Below are 17,536 nucleotides of genomic sequence, written 5' to 3'. Positions count from 1 at the left end.
TATATACATATATATATGTCTTAATGAACCTCTTATCCGTGGTAGTTTCGCAACATTAGTATTATTATTATTAAGGCGATTTTAACCTCAATGACTGTGAACTTTTGAAATTAGGGTTGAAAAAATCTTTTTCAGATAGATAATAAATATTTGTGCAGCATCGAGTTCTAATTGAATTAGATCTCAATGATTAAAGGCAATATGTTCAAGCATATGCCAAATTATTAGGATCTAAAGACAAGAAATTTTTTTTTAAATACTAAATAAAAGTAGAGTTTGCAAATTGTATCCAAAAGTGAATGAAATCGAAGTAGAACATTAAATAAAATAATGGTTGGTATATAATGCAAACATTTGATTAGCATGACATAACGCCTACGGTATAAAGATTTAGTAGTTACATTGAATTAATTTTTAATAATTTCAAATGCAGTAATATTAATTTTGAAGACAAGCAAAAATATTGATAACATGAGAGTTAATTAAATTATGCGTAGAATTACTGAAATAGTATCTAGCATAGAAAGCCAAATTAAATTCTAAAATAAATTTCATTTCGCTAAAATAAATTAAATTAGAACTCACCAAGCAGCAATAAAATATAATATGAATATATAATTACACTAACAATTGAGTATTGGTTGTACTTTATTTAAAAAAGAAAGAAAAAAGAAACGAGAAAACTGCTGTTAGAAAGACAAAGCATTTAAATAAAACGATAAACATTATTTTCAAATTTTATTTTTGTTTTGCGTATTTTATTCAATTAGAAAAACTAGAAATACTAAAACTTTAATATAAGAAACAGCGTTAATTAACCAACGTTAAAAACCAAATTACTAATTTTAAAAATAATTTTTTTATCTGAAATAATAAATTTTCAATTTATGATATTTCTAAAATAATAAAGAATTTCTTGAAAAGGCTATTCGAGTTTGAAAATTTATTTTTACTTAATAAAACTAATACTCTTACTTAACGTAGAAATTAATTTGTCTCAATGAAAATAGTATTCTTATTTAACATATAAATAAAATTTCCATATTAATTAATAAAATGAGTGGAATACTGGAAACAAACAACCAAAACTTACAAAGGGTTGAATTTCTAATTTAATAAAGAACTTTAATATTAGTTTCTCAAATTTATCGAATACTATATTTTAATATTTATTTAAATAGAATTCTAAACACCAGTAAGACTTTCTTCCAGTTTATTGAAATGCTTAATCATGTTAAGCACTTTTCAAAATGTGCATAATACATAAATTGGGAAAGTTAAATATATGCTTCCAACATAAGAGAATTTCAAAATTCAAATCTCCAATGGTCTTTAATCAGCAAGTAAACAGCATTAAGTAATAAAGGTATTGCTTTAATTCTGATATTTCATTAATTGAATGAGGAATTTATGAGAAAAGATAACATTTCATTTTCTATATTTCTATTGATTTAGTTGCACTAAATGATAATGCAAATGCATTCTGTAGAATAAAATTTTTGAACTCTACATAATGAAATGCCAGAGATGAACAAGGTTTCACAAACAAAATGACATTATGTGATAGCGCTATTTCAGTCTATTTAGGAAACAGGATAATCAATGTGCCACAACTTTTATCGATTAATCGATTTTATAATAAGTACATACAACATATTTGTTGCTTGTCATCCAAGCTTTAATGTCAAGGTTAGAAATCTCGTAAATTAATGTTTCGATTTATTCAATATCATTTTTATAATTGTGTATTATGTATCTAGCTGAACCCTGTTCCTCTTGAAAAAAGTTCATTAAATATTTTATTTCTATTTCTCATGAGAGCAATAATTTGAATAAAAGCTTTAAATTCGTTTTTATTGGTCAACTTAAGAGGATAAATTAATTAAATTTATTGTAGGGTTTAATGGTACATTCTGCGCCAAACAAACGGGTTTAAAACAAATGAAAAAGTACTATATGCATTTATCCTATTAAAATATATGAAATTGTTTAAAAATAGGCATTATACATAAATGTAGTCAAAAATGAATAAAATCAGATAAAAGTGTAAATATATTAAAATTACTCAAAATAAGTTAGAATGGTACAAGCAGTAATGAGATCCTAGCTAAATGAAATTAGGTAAAAGCAAACTTATTATAAAATAGCAATAGCACGTACAAATGCAAATATGTTGCACTGTAAAAAATTCCGGATCAAATAATTGTAAAAAGCATTAGGCTCACTGAGTGCAGCAACCGTAAAGTCTATTTTTTAAACCCTAATTTTTACAGTAATATTTATTTCATTTCAATGATTCAGTGCTTTTTCGGTAGATATTTCAGTAAAAATTACGGTATATCATATTTTTCGTTCTGTAAAATTTTATTTTACCGTAATTTGATATGGAATTTTTTACCCTGTAAGATAATGAGCTTCATCCAATAAAGCTTTTGTATACAAAATAGGGCTACTAAGAAAAGGTACGACGATATTGGTTGAAACATGGGCAAGCGAATAAAATGTGATGAATCGTGAGTAAAGGTTGTAAGTATTGTATTCGGAATATGATTCATCAGACAGCAGATGAAGATGAGTCAATCCAATGGGGCATATTAGCATAACGTCCGTACTACGGAGACGCAATACTAGCAGTAAGTCCCAAATAATTTTAGCAGGGTGCATTTTGTTATTAATTTGAAGGTTCCAATAATATTTTCATAGAGACATAATATATGGTCGGATATGTAACTCACGTTTGAAAAAAGTACAGATAGAAGTAACATAAAGGTGTTTAAGAGATTAGGCCACGTAATCGGCTAAATAGTTTTCTCGAATTCCAACAAAAACTTAGGACCCAAGAAAACGAAATGTCATATAAAATTTGAAATATAATGAGTTTTATTTTCAAAATGTCCGAACTCGTGCCAAATGCTGATACTGTCTTAAAAGTAGATGATTCCAGAATCCACCTATGATAGTAGTGAACTAAAGCTTTGATCACTTGTTTCAAGCGCGGTTACTTTTCCATAAGTCTTCAAGATTCAATTTTCTAATATCGAATTATCCCAAATTTGTATGTTTTAAAATTATTTGCCGTAGTTTGAACTCTCAATTATTTGAATTGAATATGGGGATTATTGTCTGAAAGTTCAATCACGTTAAATTCGAACTAAATACCACGAGAAATTGACGTTTTTGCATCAAAACAATGCAATTTTCGACACAATTGTTTGTCTGCGAATCGTTAATACACTTTTGAGATTTCTTAGTTTAATAGAAATCTAAACAGTTGTCTTTAAGTTGAGGCATAGCCCTATTTTTTTAAGTCATGTAATGGGTAAAATTGTAAATTAAAATAATTTTTGATAATGGAAACACATATGGTAGCTACCAAGACATTCTCTCTGCTAAATAGTTTTACTCATTTTTGATCATAAAGTTATTACGATCTTTTGCAACTTGAAGTGCAATAACTTTAAAATAATTTTAATTTTGCATCTTTATAAAAAACCACCTTTATTCACCATTAATTCCCTTGAATTTTTTTCACTGCAAAAATTTTTGCTTTGGAGGAATATTATGTACATAAATTGCAAATTAAAAATAAGAAAAAAAATTAGAAAAAGAGAAATTTTACCCTTTTTTTCTATTTTGTAGTTAAACATAAGTGTATTTTCCTTGTATTAAATAGAGGAACAATAGTTCTGATTAAATATTTAAAACAGATGAATTGAAAAAATATAGATATTTTTGTTTCTCTGTTTTTTAAATAAGATATTCATCAAATAATTTCTGTTCTTATAAAATGAACCTCGTGAGACAATTGCATCTCATCTTGAAAAATGTAGACAAATAATTTTGCAAACCCTTTTACTAAAGAAAAATTACAAATATCTATTTCATACTTTTTATTTAAAACGAAATGACAGCAAAACAATATTTTTAAATTTACACCTCTTCAATCAATCCTATTTTCATTTCTTCGCTACATAAGCGTAGAGTTATAATCCAATAAACAAACCCTCAATCTGAGACATAGAGGAGGCATTTTTAGTGAAATGCCTGTCACAATATTTCATTCTGAAAATAATGGTATAATGTCAGAGCTAATGCACTTTCAAAAAGAAGCCGGCTGCACGAAAAATAAACATTTCGCCTCGAGGGGCTGTCCATTAAAAAGCCTTAGATTCTAGATTTCTGAAAACAACCATCGCCTCATGCATTGTCTTTTATAATTAATCATCTTTACTCGACTGAAATTCTCATCCAGAATTTCTTTCAGAAATCTGGCAACTGTTTATTTTGTCTTATTTGATAAAAGAATGCTTCCCTGATTTTAATGCGTTAGAAACTTCAATGAAGGACTTTTAAAAACTGAAGATGGTGCGTCATTGTTTAAATAAATCCATTGCATCAAAGTATAAATAACGGTTTATATAATGAAACTAATTGTGAATATTGTTTAAAATTGGATACAATGTCATAAAAAGCTTCGTAAAGTTGAATGCGTTTGAAAATTTAAAGATTAGGATAAAAAAAAAATTTGGTAAAGAATGGAAATTTAAGTTCGTTAGGTTATATGGTATTACTTACACTAATCTAATTTGCATTGGAAGGTAAGTTAGTGAGCTATATCAATAAACGTATTGTGAATTAAGTCATATATTTAATGCATCAGATAATTTGTTTTATGGAAATAATTAATGAATTCCAACGGTAAATTTATATCATCAATAATCGATATTATAATTATTCATCTTTACTTGACAGAATTTTTCGAAATCTGGAAACTGTTTATTTTATTATTTTTGGTGGAAAAACATTTACCTGGTTATTAATTAAATTAAGGATTTTTTCTTAAAAAAGGTGATATCTCATTTGATTTTTACGATGGTATGTATTTGTTTAAATCCAGTTATTTTATTATGATATAACTTAAAGGCTAATACATCTAGCTTTGAATATTGTTTAATGTTGAGTACATTGCTAAGCAGTACTTCTCTTCGAATGAAGTTTTAAAGATTGGATTGAAAGAAATGGACTTTAAAGCATTGCACTATTTGTTATTATTTATTTAAGTTTTGTTTTAGTCAGATTAAGCTAAAAAATTATACCAAGTACCCTTGGTACTTCAGAGTCTCTCCTGATGAGATATCAAAAATCGCCATTTTAAAATTTTTTGTACTTTACTATTTAGCAACCATAATATTTTACTTTTGATAGTTATACTAGAAGCATAAAATCTTCATTCAATGGATTCCCTCTCACATAGGCCTCTTTGGTAATGAAAATACAGATCTTTTGGCCAAGCAGAGAGCTTCTGATAGCACAATTTCAAGTCGACCTTTGACCTTCCCTGAGATTTGCTCCAAGATCAGAACCACTAACCAACAACTATGGAACATCCCTCCGGCCCACTCTTGGTATAAAGGACAGACTCCTGGTGGGGCACTTACCATGGGGGCTGATAGAGCCATACAGTCCACTATAAGTAGGATCATAAGTGGACACATCAGGTGTCTCTCTTTTGAGCTTGGGCGAAGGACCAATTCAACGTGCACGAGGTGTAACTCTGCACAGGCTTCTCCCGATCACATTTTACACTGTCTTGGTCTGGAAAAGAAAGACCTCTACTCTGGTCCCTTACTTGTATTTGATTTCCTGAAGACTTTCGAGCTCATTGACTTGGTCTAGCCTGCGGCTGACCAAGAGGAATAAGTCAACAACAATAACAACATAACAGAAGCATCTTGTATTACGTAATTTAAATGATTTAGTATTAAAAGTAGTTTGAAAAGCAATTTGATGTACAAGTGGAAAGGATTAGTTGCAATATAAATTTTACATTGATCTAGATTCTTGAAATGTATAAATTATGCAAAGTATTACAACAACAGCCCACTTTAAGTAGGAGGGGGATTAAGACACCACAACTTCGAGCAAAGCGACATTATATACAGATTTCTCTCGTTATACTTTCATACAGACAAAATACATATTTATCTCATTAAAACATATGAAATAAAAAACTGCCTGAAAAAAATAAATTTGTAATAACTTTAAACTGAAATTCAAGCAATGTTAAGCTCAAGATAAGTTCAAAATTACTTTAAATTCAACCTCACATTTCAAATAATATATCTTGTTACCCCTTTGACGCAGAATTTTATATAACAAACTTTTCATTATTTTGTATTGATAAAAAAAGTCAAAGTAAGTAAAGTCAAAGTAAGTGAAAATTATTATTTTAGCATTCTAATAATTTATGGTTATGAAATACAGCATGAGCACCGGTGCATTTTTCTGCGTTAATGGTAAAATCTACCAAACACGGCTCACTTCAACACAGTAATTTTTCATATTTCCACGTCTTTGCAGTTATTTAGATCTAAGAGAAACAGTTCTTCAACATTAATATTTCTTTGATATATAAAATCAATTAATTATAAAATTTTAATATTAATAAAAAAAATTTCTAAAATACTTTTTTTAAATCCTTTACCTTAGTACAAATGTAATTCCAATCAGAATTTTCAGTGACTATTAAATTGTTTTTTATAATTAAAAATACAAAAATATTGTTTTATTGTTATCTCACAGACTTTTTCAGCTAAATATTAGACTACTTTTTTATCATTAAAAAGCATGGGAGTATATTTTTGCTTGTAATAACAGTATCAGAAAAAAATATATAAAAGGGACATTGTTGCCCCATCTGCATCAAAAGATTAATTTAAAAGACATATCGTTTGAAATTTGTGTGCAAAAGGTACTTTGAAAAAAATAATTATTTATTAAGTATGACAGTCTTAGACAAGCAGGTGAGACCTTAAAGTAGCCTGCTTTTTCCTCAATCACTAGAATATGTAATAATAAAACAATTTTTAAAACTAAGTTCTAAACTATTTGCAACAGATAGCTATAAACTCAAATATTGTGAAACTTACATTTTCTCTTGTAATTCATTTCACATTCCAAAAATACTTATGCCTATTTATTTATACGGAAAAAGAATGTTTAAATTAAAACATTGTTTAGAGTAAGAATCTGAAATACCTTAAGAATTTTAAGACTATAAATTTAACAAACGAATTTTGTTTCAGACATAAACTTTGTATTCTTCAACTGAGTGACAGACGGATTATCAGCAGTTATCTAAACACACACAAAATATCATTTTTCAAATCAGTCCCTGGAGACAAACAGACTGTCTGAGCAATTCGTAACTCGAACTTATCAACTTACAGTAAAAAAATAGTCTGTCCAAACACTTTCGATAGCGTCAACATCTGTTCGGATTTTTACTTCATACATGAACCACTCAGTCTACTGCTGAGATAAGAGTGGCGAAAATTTGTGCCAAAACATAACTGAATTTTATAAGCGTAGATGTTGCAGGGGTAGCGTCGAGGAAGTGCTTTTTTACAAGTTGGAGATGCCTTGACAAGTATCTTGCTGATAAGTATCTTGACATCTTTGACTTGTCTATTAGCTAGGTCATCAATTATCACCAAAGGAACATACACTGCGAAAAAATAAAACTTTAAATTTAATTGGAGACTTAAACAAATAGCATTGTTTTAAATTTACTACATTGAATATACAAAAAAATATAAGAGAGGAATAAAATATATTTTAATTTCGTGTTTAATTATTCTTTTTATTTTTTTTTAAAAATCTTGATATAATACAGTTTTTATTTGCATTAGTATTTCTTGGGTTTTGCTTTGTACTTTTTAAAGTTTCACGGGGTCAGTAACAAAAATCGAAGAATAAATTACAGGGATGATAGAAACCATGGAAATCTCATACGGTAATCTTGATGATAAAGAGATTTCAACCCAGGGTCTGTTTACCACTGAGAATAATAAATGTATTCACTGAGGGGAGGTTGATGTGAAAGGGGTGTAGTATTACATATACAAACTGATGAGCCATTGAGGAAATAATGATTTTTTTTATTATTTATTAACAATAATTTTATATTTAAAAAATACATGAAAGTGATAAAACGGTAAAAAGCAAAAAATGTGTCGACAAAAGTTTTAAAAAAAATGATACAAAATAAAGTTGCACGGAATAGTTAAAACGGTGCATATGTAATACGAAGCATGCTATGCAAAAATTGGATACTCAAATATCACGAAAATTTCTTCATTTTTGACGAAACCTTTTCCCGGTATATGCTACGAGTGAACGTATCGTCACTCCTTCCAGTACACAATTCGCACACAATTTCGTCAAAATTAAAGTAATATTTCATTATTCAACTTGTTTACCAAAAAAAAAAAAGGATCATAATGCTATAGTATTTAATTTTTATAATTATCATTTTATCGCGGGCATCATATAGGTAGATCAATGTCGTTTTAACAACACAAGAAGTCAGATAAAACAGAGAAAAAAATTATTCTCATTCGCGAAGAGGGCTTCCATCTCGAGATCTTCCTAGTACGAGGCCATCTACATAACCATCATATAATCCAGTCGCTCTCTATTCTTCGTCACTCTATTTTCAATCTTCTAGTTTTCATTCGAGTTTTGTCATTCTAGTAAACTAAATCCCACCATGAACTACGATGAGGTTTCAAGCAGAGGCAGCATTTTCGTCATATACTTGAGAGTTTGTGTTTCGCCGCAAATCGCGTAATTTCGTTGACGAAATTATTCTTAGAGTTAACGAAATATAGCTCAAGGATTCCTGAATCATCGAAAGTTATATTTCTAAGAGTGTACAAAAGTGAATAAGATCGTAAATACAATAAAATATTTACATGCTATAAACACTAGAGGCAATCATCAATATGATACCTAGGATTCATGACATGACCACTTTCATGAAAAATATGACCCCTAAGTGTTATCAGATACTAACTACACATTAGAAAATGTTAACAGTTTATTAATGTGTAAAAATCAAAGTCTTAAACACTAAAAAAAATAAAATCATTTATAAATTACATTTTGACAGATGAGAAAATTGTTTATTTATATATTAGTTCTTCGAATTAATTTTGGCGTTCAAATTACTAAGAAAACTTTATAATCACGATTTTATAATAAAATCTACGTACTGCATCAATGTGGAAATTCAATGCAAATTGCAAGGTCGTGAATCATGCAATAACTCAATGTACCTCAAATTGCTGAGATTGTCTATTGTTTTCTTACGAAATGGACCACCCAGAAATTTTACTTTTATTACTAAACAGAATGTTCTGTTTTCACACCTGTTAGAAACAATTGAAGCATTTAAAAAAAGAAAGTGATGTATTTCAATAACAATGAGTTGTTAAAAATAATGATACAAGGTGTATTTATGTAGTAACAAATGTTCAATTCGTGAGTTACTGTAGAACGACTGAGTTAAATTTATGCGCGAAAAATCAATCTGCAAAAAGGGAATAAAAAGTCTAAGAATAAAATTCAATGTTATCAATAAGATAACTTTGACGCAGATGGGACTCCGTTGTCCCTTTTATTTATATTTTGATTGACTTTCTAATTGCTAGTAAATATATATTTTGGTATTTAAATGATAAAAAACAGTCTAATATTTACTAAGAAATATGTTAAGATTCTAGGAATAATACTTATGCTAAAATATAAATTATATTTATACAAAAATATAAATTCCGATATTTTTTTTAGTCATATTCAAAATTTTATCAATAATAGATTTTGAAGGAAATTTAGTGGTTTATAACTGTTTCTCTTAGATCTAAATAAATGCAAATAAATGCAAATTTGAAAAAAAAAATATTGTTTGGAAGTGAGCCGTGTTTGGAAGATTTAACCTTTAACGCTAGAAAAGACACCGGTGTTTCATACTGTATTTCCTATACATAAATAATTAAAATGTTAAATGCAATATTTTCCCCTTTTTTTAACCTAAATTAAAATAATGAAAAAAGTATGAAAAATATGATGGAATAACTGTTTCTCTTAGATCTAAATAAATGCAAATAAGTGCAAATTTGAAAAGAAAATATTGTTTGGAAGTGAGCCGTGTTTGGAAGATTTAACCTTTAACGCTGGAAAAGACACCGGTGCTTCATACTGTATTTCCTATACATAAATAATTAAAATGTTAATTATATTTTTCCCTTTTTTTAACCTAAATTAAAATAATGAAAAAAGTATGAAAAATATGTCTAATAAAAATTCTGTACCGGGTTAAAAGAACTGCATCTAATTTTGCGCAATGAACAATAAATCTTAAGAATTGAAATTCGGAATTTTTTCATAAATTTCATTACTAAACTTTATATTCCATTCCATTAGGATATCAAATTTTGTAATTCAAAATGCTTTTTTAATCTTTAAAATTCCAAAGTCTTTTATATCATCTTAAAATAATTAAAGTAGTGAACTTATTTGAGTCAATGTAATTTTTTTAACAAAAAATTTAAATTTTTTTAAGGATTAGACAATTTTATTTTTCAATTTATATCTGAGGGTTGATTGAATCTATGTCGTCTAACCGCATGCATAATCGATAATACAATTTTATAAATTTAGAAACATCAGCATCATTATAAAAATAATCGGAAGAGCTATTTAGAAGCACACTTTCCCTTATGAAACCATCTTAATATGAACAAATTGACAAAAAAATGTTCTACATGCTTTTCTATAATCTATATCTAAAAAACTGTCATGAAAATAAAGCTGCCTATAGCTCCTTAAAAAATGTAACGTTTAAATTTTTTTTAGAATGCCATTGCATAACATTTTTCCACTTTTTAAATATTATATAAGAGTATTTAACAACGTTTAACTATATTCCCGAGTATTGAGATAATTTGTCTTAAATTTAAAAATGAAATTTAATACAATAATTAATGTTGCGTTTAATGACATCAATAAATTTTTAATACAAAATTGTTTATAACTGAACATTTAAAAATACTAGTAAAAAACACTGATAATGAATGTGATGATAATTGCATTATTCATTCAAAAAATAATAAACCTTTTATTTATGTAATACATATTTTATACTTACATAACTTTAATGCATAATAACTTAAATGCAAAAATAAACATGAGCAAGGCTAGTCATTTCAAATGAAATATTTTTAAAGTTCACAGAAAATAAAATGTAATTGTATAAATATAATAAAAGTTGAAATATAATTGTTCAGATTTTTCATAATTTTTGCTTATGAGATTTTTTATTACTTTTACTGTTAATATTCATAAACGATTTGTTGTTCCTTTGCAACTTCTGCCATGTTAATAGAAATTTTCGTTTGCTTTTATAAAAAATAATAGTATAAATGTTTAAAAATAAAACAGTATTTAATGAACACTAAAGTAAAAAAGAAACACATCAATTGCCATAAACAATGTAGAACATATGAATTAATTCAAATCTTTGAATATAAAACTTTTTATTTCACTTTTAAGTATATTTGCGTATCGCTAAAATATGAAACAGTTCAAATGAAATCATTTTTCAAATTCAATCACGTTCTTTTTATTTTACTTTATTATAATTAGATATTCTATATTTTTGTACAACTTCTACTTGATGTTAATTAGTACTACAATGTTCCTTCTGAACAAGTACCATAAAATTGGTAATTAAAATTTTATCTATAAGATACAATTCTGAGTATCGGAATTCATATCTAACTAATATTTCTTATTTGTATACTTGTCGGATCGATGATTTGCAATTAACCATTGTAAATGTATCTGACTTTGAATTATGCAACGAATAGCCTTACGTTTCCACATGGGATTCAGGAAACTGATAAATGGAAAGTAACGGGTACGAGTACTGCTCTCATGGGGATATGCAGCGAAATCAAATTATGTTATCTGCCGCTTCCTTTTGTTACTTTTCAGAAACTCAATGCATAAAATTATGTAATGCGGACATAGAACGAAGACGTTATTAGTCACTGTTATTTTACCCTTGAATCGCAATTCAAAGACGTTCCTTGTTTCTGGAAGAAAAGATCGAGAGAAAATTCAATGTTAATTTTCTCTTTGAAGAATAAATTTAATAAAGCAAAATAGCATATGAGAAAAATTAAATTGTCACTGACTTTCAATTAGAATTTTATGCTAAATCTTGATCTAGGAATTCTGAGACGATATTACAGTTGTGAAAATAAATCAAATGAAATATTTTTGAAACCTATTCATTTCTAGCGATGTATTTTTTGCGAAATCTAAAATCGTACGTGGGAGAGAAATGTAAGAAAAGCACAATTTATGGATGTTATTATGACTGATTTACTACTTTTAAAATACACAACTGAAGCCAATGGTTTAAATTTATGTTGGAAGCAACTATACTCACTTCTATACACAAGTTGAACCACAAGCGATGATTGCTTGGTTTTACATTGTATTCATCTTTAACTGTTATAAAATTTCCCAATATATAGGTTAGGGCGGGATTTTTTCCATATCTGTATGCACGTTAGTTAGAACCAAAAGAATTATTAATGAAGAGTTTATTCTGATCAATAAGAAAATATGTAGATATCGAACGAGTTAAGCCTAAAACTACACAGAGTAAAAAAAAATCTGGCAAAATTACCGTACCGTATCGTAATAACATTTCAAGCAAAAAAAAATATGGTTTGAAAAATTATGAACTAAGATTTATGGTATTTAAACCATTCAATTGGTCCTTTTTATTCCTTTATTTTGGTAGTAGTTTACTGAAAATTCCTTTTTCCTCATTTACAGTTCTTATTACCATACATTTGGTAAAAATTTTAAAAATAAGAAAATAAAAAATTTAAAAGTAAATTTAATCACATAAATTTACATATATGCCATTATAAATATGCTATGCTCTAAGGTATCACAATAAAATTACAAAGTAGCAACAAATTTTTAAAATTTTATCACTTATTATAAAATCATTATCTCATTGCTAATTTTACAAAAATCATTGCTAAAAAGCTTCTTTTAAAACTATCGAGCTTTTTAGCGTTTCCATAGAGCTAGAAACAATGTAAATTTTGCCCTATTCCGTCATTTTTTATTATACTTTTTTTTCAGTGTACATTGGTACTTTTGAATCGAGTTCGACCGTGATATTACTTAAATTTATTGCAACTATAATAAGGTGCAAAATATAACCATAGCATCGAGCATTTCAGTACTTCTTATACTTGATTGCACTATAATATGCTTAACACGATTACAGTCAACTCTTTATATGGTAAAAACAAATATACTTGAATGGATTCGATAAGGAACCGATCCCTAATGCCTACTGACGTTAAAATTATTTTCTTGAAAGTGTGAAATACATTGAAACGAAACGTAAAATTATTACTAGGAACTGGTATTCGTCGCCAAGATAAAAGTTTATGCAATTTTCCAGTTAAGGCTTAAATGAAGTGGATGCGCATCAAAAACACGTTTTGAAAGATTTTATACGTGCGAAAAACAAGTTGTAGATATTTAATAACAAAGTTACTCAAAATCGTGAGGTTTTACAATGCGATATTGACTTTCATTCCATTTGAAGGAATATTTTCTTTTTAAAAAGTTTCAAAAGGAAATAATTTATGTTCTAAAGATACTTGAATAACATAGCATATAAAAAAATACGCAAAGAAATGAATTACTGTTAAAAGAAATTTTACTACTTAACTATTTTACAATTTTTAATTAACTCTCCAAGGACGGAGCTTAAACCAGCATTCATTATCTTTTCTCATTAGCTCGAAAAATAATTACGACTAAGCCTGCATTTCCATTATAATCGCCATAACGTAATAATGTCTAACATAAATTGTTTCAACAATGTGACTAAAACCAATGTTATTCATAAAAGTTTTCAGCATTATGAAGTCGTCACGATGTTGTGAGCAAAAAGATTGTATAGCAATTTCCACATCATAAATTAAATAGGGCAAGTTCAGATCGTGATATTGTTATTTGCGCAAGGGCTTCGGTTATTTCTATAGAGAATTTCTAATCTAAGAATTTCTTTTCTTATTTTGAACATAGAAAAGTCATAAATTTTTGAAATGAAGTAAGTACGTGAATCTTTTTAGAAGTCTACCAAATAGAAGTTTATAATGGAAGTATTTTCAATTCCGAGAAGCATATATTTCATTTCATTTCAGTTCGAATGTATAAAAGAAATTTGATTTTACTATACGAGAAATATTAAAGACGCAAAAGATTCTAATTTGAAATTGAAACATTGATATATATGTTATATAAACATTATTATAAGAATACATGAGTAGCAAATTTTTTCAGGTGTGTATGATAGATTTGTAAAAGTTTATTTCTTATATATTTTGTGCATTGTTTTTTTGGATAAAATACGTTTCGGCACAATTAATTTTACCAAATATTACATTTTTGAGTTTTTACCTTGTAATAAACTCAGAATCAAAAGATTTTAAGACAATCTTGTTAAAAAAAATATTCATTTAGAGCAGTGTTTTCCAAACTTAAGACTTTTGTGTACCCTTTCCAAATTTTTCCTAACGCTGTGTACCACTAATAAAAAAATTAATGTATTTTTTACTATGAAAAATGCACAAAAGTTAAAAGTCACAACTGGCTGTTGACTCCACTAATTATTAGCTGTTGACCCCGCTAAAAAAAGCCAATCGAAGAATACGTAATCGTAAATTTTCATGACTGACTTTGTTTTTAAATAAAATTTTTTGAAATTTTCGTTTGTTGTAAGATATTTCGCATAAGAACGCGTACCCCCGTTAAACTGTTCCCGTACTGCTGGGAGTACGCGTACCACAATTTGGGAAACACTGATTTAGAGAAATGTAGTTAGAAAATATAATTTAGTACAATAAAATATAGTCTAAAACATTCTTCATGACTTAATTGAGATAAAGGCAGTTTTTTTGTGCGATTTGTAAATATTTCTTTTTTCTTTTCTTCAATGCATAAACAATTTGTATATTTTAAATTTTTATGTCTCAGATTGCCTTAATAAAAGAATATTAGTAAGCTCAACACGCATAAGTAATGCTCGGAAACTTCTTTTACTTCTTTTTGTCTTTAACTTCTTTTTGTTTCCTATTACATTAGAATTTCGAACAGATCTTAGATACTTTCGCATCACTGATTTCAAGTCTATAATTGGTATCTCTCTACAAGTTATATAACTACTATAATGAGTATAACAAACTGTAACTAGTTTGTCTGCGGTAAGAACTCCCCCCGCCACAAAGGGTGAGGACGTCTCCGGCTATGAAAACAAGAATAGCGCATTTCAGGGAGGGTTGCTTCTCTTCACTCTAGGACTAGCATAATAGACCGAAGAAATAAATTCCCTTTCTCTCGCCGATCTGAGCCAAAACCTGTCCTAAACAATGACCTACTTGAAACGGTTATACCTCGTTACCATAGTCACCGCACCGGCTCCGAATGGCTAGGGGAGTTCTTACTTTAGACAAACTAAAGCTATATAACTATAAGCTATAATATCACTACTAATATATCCCTAACCAGGATTTTTTTAATTCAATCGAATAAATGCTAAGCATGCCCTCATCTCTGCTACGTAGTGTGGCGTAGAAAAAAACGGTTGATAATAAAAATTAATTTTCGTTAAAATCCTATATCATCAATTTGTTATTAAAGTTGTTGTCAAGATCTATTCACCACTCTAGGATTTATTTTATGAACAGTCGAAAAAGTACAATTAGATTTAAATTTACAAAAATTTTACATATTAAACGAAAAGTAATCGAAATAATATTTCGATTCACATCTTTGTCAAATAAAAAAAGAGCAAACTTTACATTTGAAAATAAAAAAACATTTGAAAATAAAAAGAAACTTTCATAAAGTCCTAAAATTTCGTACCAAACCTTTTTCAAAAAGAAAAAAAAAACATTTTGAATTTGATTAAAGCTATAGACACATGAAATATTTTCAAAAAATAGTTTTACTGAAATATAAAACTAGACTTATGAACTGATTTATTTGTGAGGAAAAAAGCAGTTGTCTAAGCCAATTTAAATGCCGCGTATCATAAATGCTCACTCCTTAAACAATTTTTAGTGAATTTCCAATGCTGCACAAATATATTTATATATATATTTCTGTTTCATTCTAAAATAAATTTTATTTTTAAATGTGAAGAGTTGTTGTATTGGTTTCGGTTCTGAATTCTTTATATGCAATTTAAAAGGATTTAAAAAGAGATAAGATATGAAATTTTTGAATTAAATTACAATTATTTTACTTTTGCAAACAAAAATATTTAAATAACTAGCTGCTTTTGTTAATTAAGTTAATACTAATAGCATAAGTCAGACACCATAATGTTTTTGGCTTATGCATTGACTTGGAAAATTGATATTTCAAAGACCATTAATTATCACTTACTTGTTTGCCGACTTTTTTTGAAATGAGATTTTTTTAATAAAAGTATATTCATTGAGGTTTTAAAGATAATCTATAGTAGTTTATTTTTTGAATCGAATTAAATGTATGACAAAATTGCTCGGTGTCAAAAAAAGAATATATTGAGATAAATTATAGATTTAAGAAGATTTAATTTTAAATGTTCAACAGCTCTTTTTACACGATATTTCGATATGCGTTTTGTAATTTGTTCTGGGAATGATTTTCAGTTAACTTCATTAGTTTAATAAAATATAAATTGATCAAGCAATTAAAAAAATGAAATTATTCTTTTTCGCTAGTTTAAAAAAATTTCCTTTGAAAAATATACTGAAACAAATTTCTGGCAATATAAAACAAATATCGGAAAAAAAATTTAATATTTGAATATTTCAAATATTAAAATCGATTTTTAAAGATTCCTTCGTTATAGATTAAATAAATACCGTGCAATTTTGTTCCAATATTATATTTTTGATTTGAATATTTCAGTTTCAGTTGCGTGATAAATTCCTTGAGCAAGTGACTAACTCTTTAAAATTAGTTTAATACCACAGAGGTGCATCTAAATTTGTTCGGTTTCTTTAGATTGAAACTAATTTTCTGAAGTCATTTAATAAGTATAGTATTCCATTATTGTTGATTAATTTATATCTTTTTCTTAGTTAGGCTGTTAAATTGGCTTCTTCTTGCAATTCTTCTATTTATAAAAGAAATTCACCACAAGAAATTGGTGCAGTAAATTGGAGATGATCAATAGTTAACCCTAATTTGGGCTAAAAGACTAACTTAGGCTTATGACTGTATGCATTAATATTGATGTATGAATCTACCGATGTATAAATCTTGAGACGAGTTAGCTTCGTTTTTACACCCGATTATAATTATTTATCAGATATTTACAAAAAATTACATTTTGATTAAATTTTGAATTTATTCTTTTTTACAACTATATAGAAAAAGATGTTATTTAGCTAAGCCTATCGTGTGTCTTATACGTAATAAACATCTTATTATCTATGAGTCATCATTACTTGGGCGTTAGTATATATAAATTGTAAATTTCTTTGTCCTTTATCCGCATTTCTTTCAACGAAAACACTATTTTAAAGAAAACTTTGTTATTATATTGCATTAGTTTATTTACAACTGCTTAAAAATGAATACCTAAATTTTCATAAAT

General features: G+C 27.5%; 1 long non-coding RNA gene across 1 annotated transcript in view; it reads right to left on the bottom strand.

Moving 5' to 3' along the window:
• LOC139425713 (uncharacterized) overlaps positions 1-17,536 on the bottom strand; it is a 92,705-nt gene that overhangs the window by 22,187 nt on the left and 52,982 nt on the right. The window contains exon 2 of the long non-coding RNA XR_011636875.1: positions 6,930-7,507. This is a non-coding gene — a long non-coding RNA (uncharacterized lncRNA). The remainder of the gene's footprint in view (positions 1-6,929; positions 7,508-17,536) is intronic.

This window comes from Parasteatoda tepidariorum, chromosome 5 (assembly GCF_043381705.1).
Source record: "Parasteatoda tepidariorum isolate YZ-2023 chromosome 5, CAS_Ptep_4.0, whole genome shotgun sequence".
Taxonomy (NCBI): Eukaryota; Metazoa; Arthropoda; class Arachnida; order Araneae; family Theridiidae; genus Parasteatoda; species Parasteatoda tepidariorum.
This window is presented reverse-complemented; position numbering and strand designations above follow the sequence as displayed.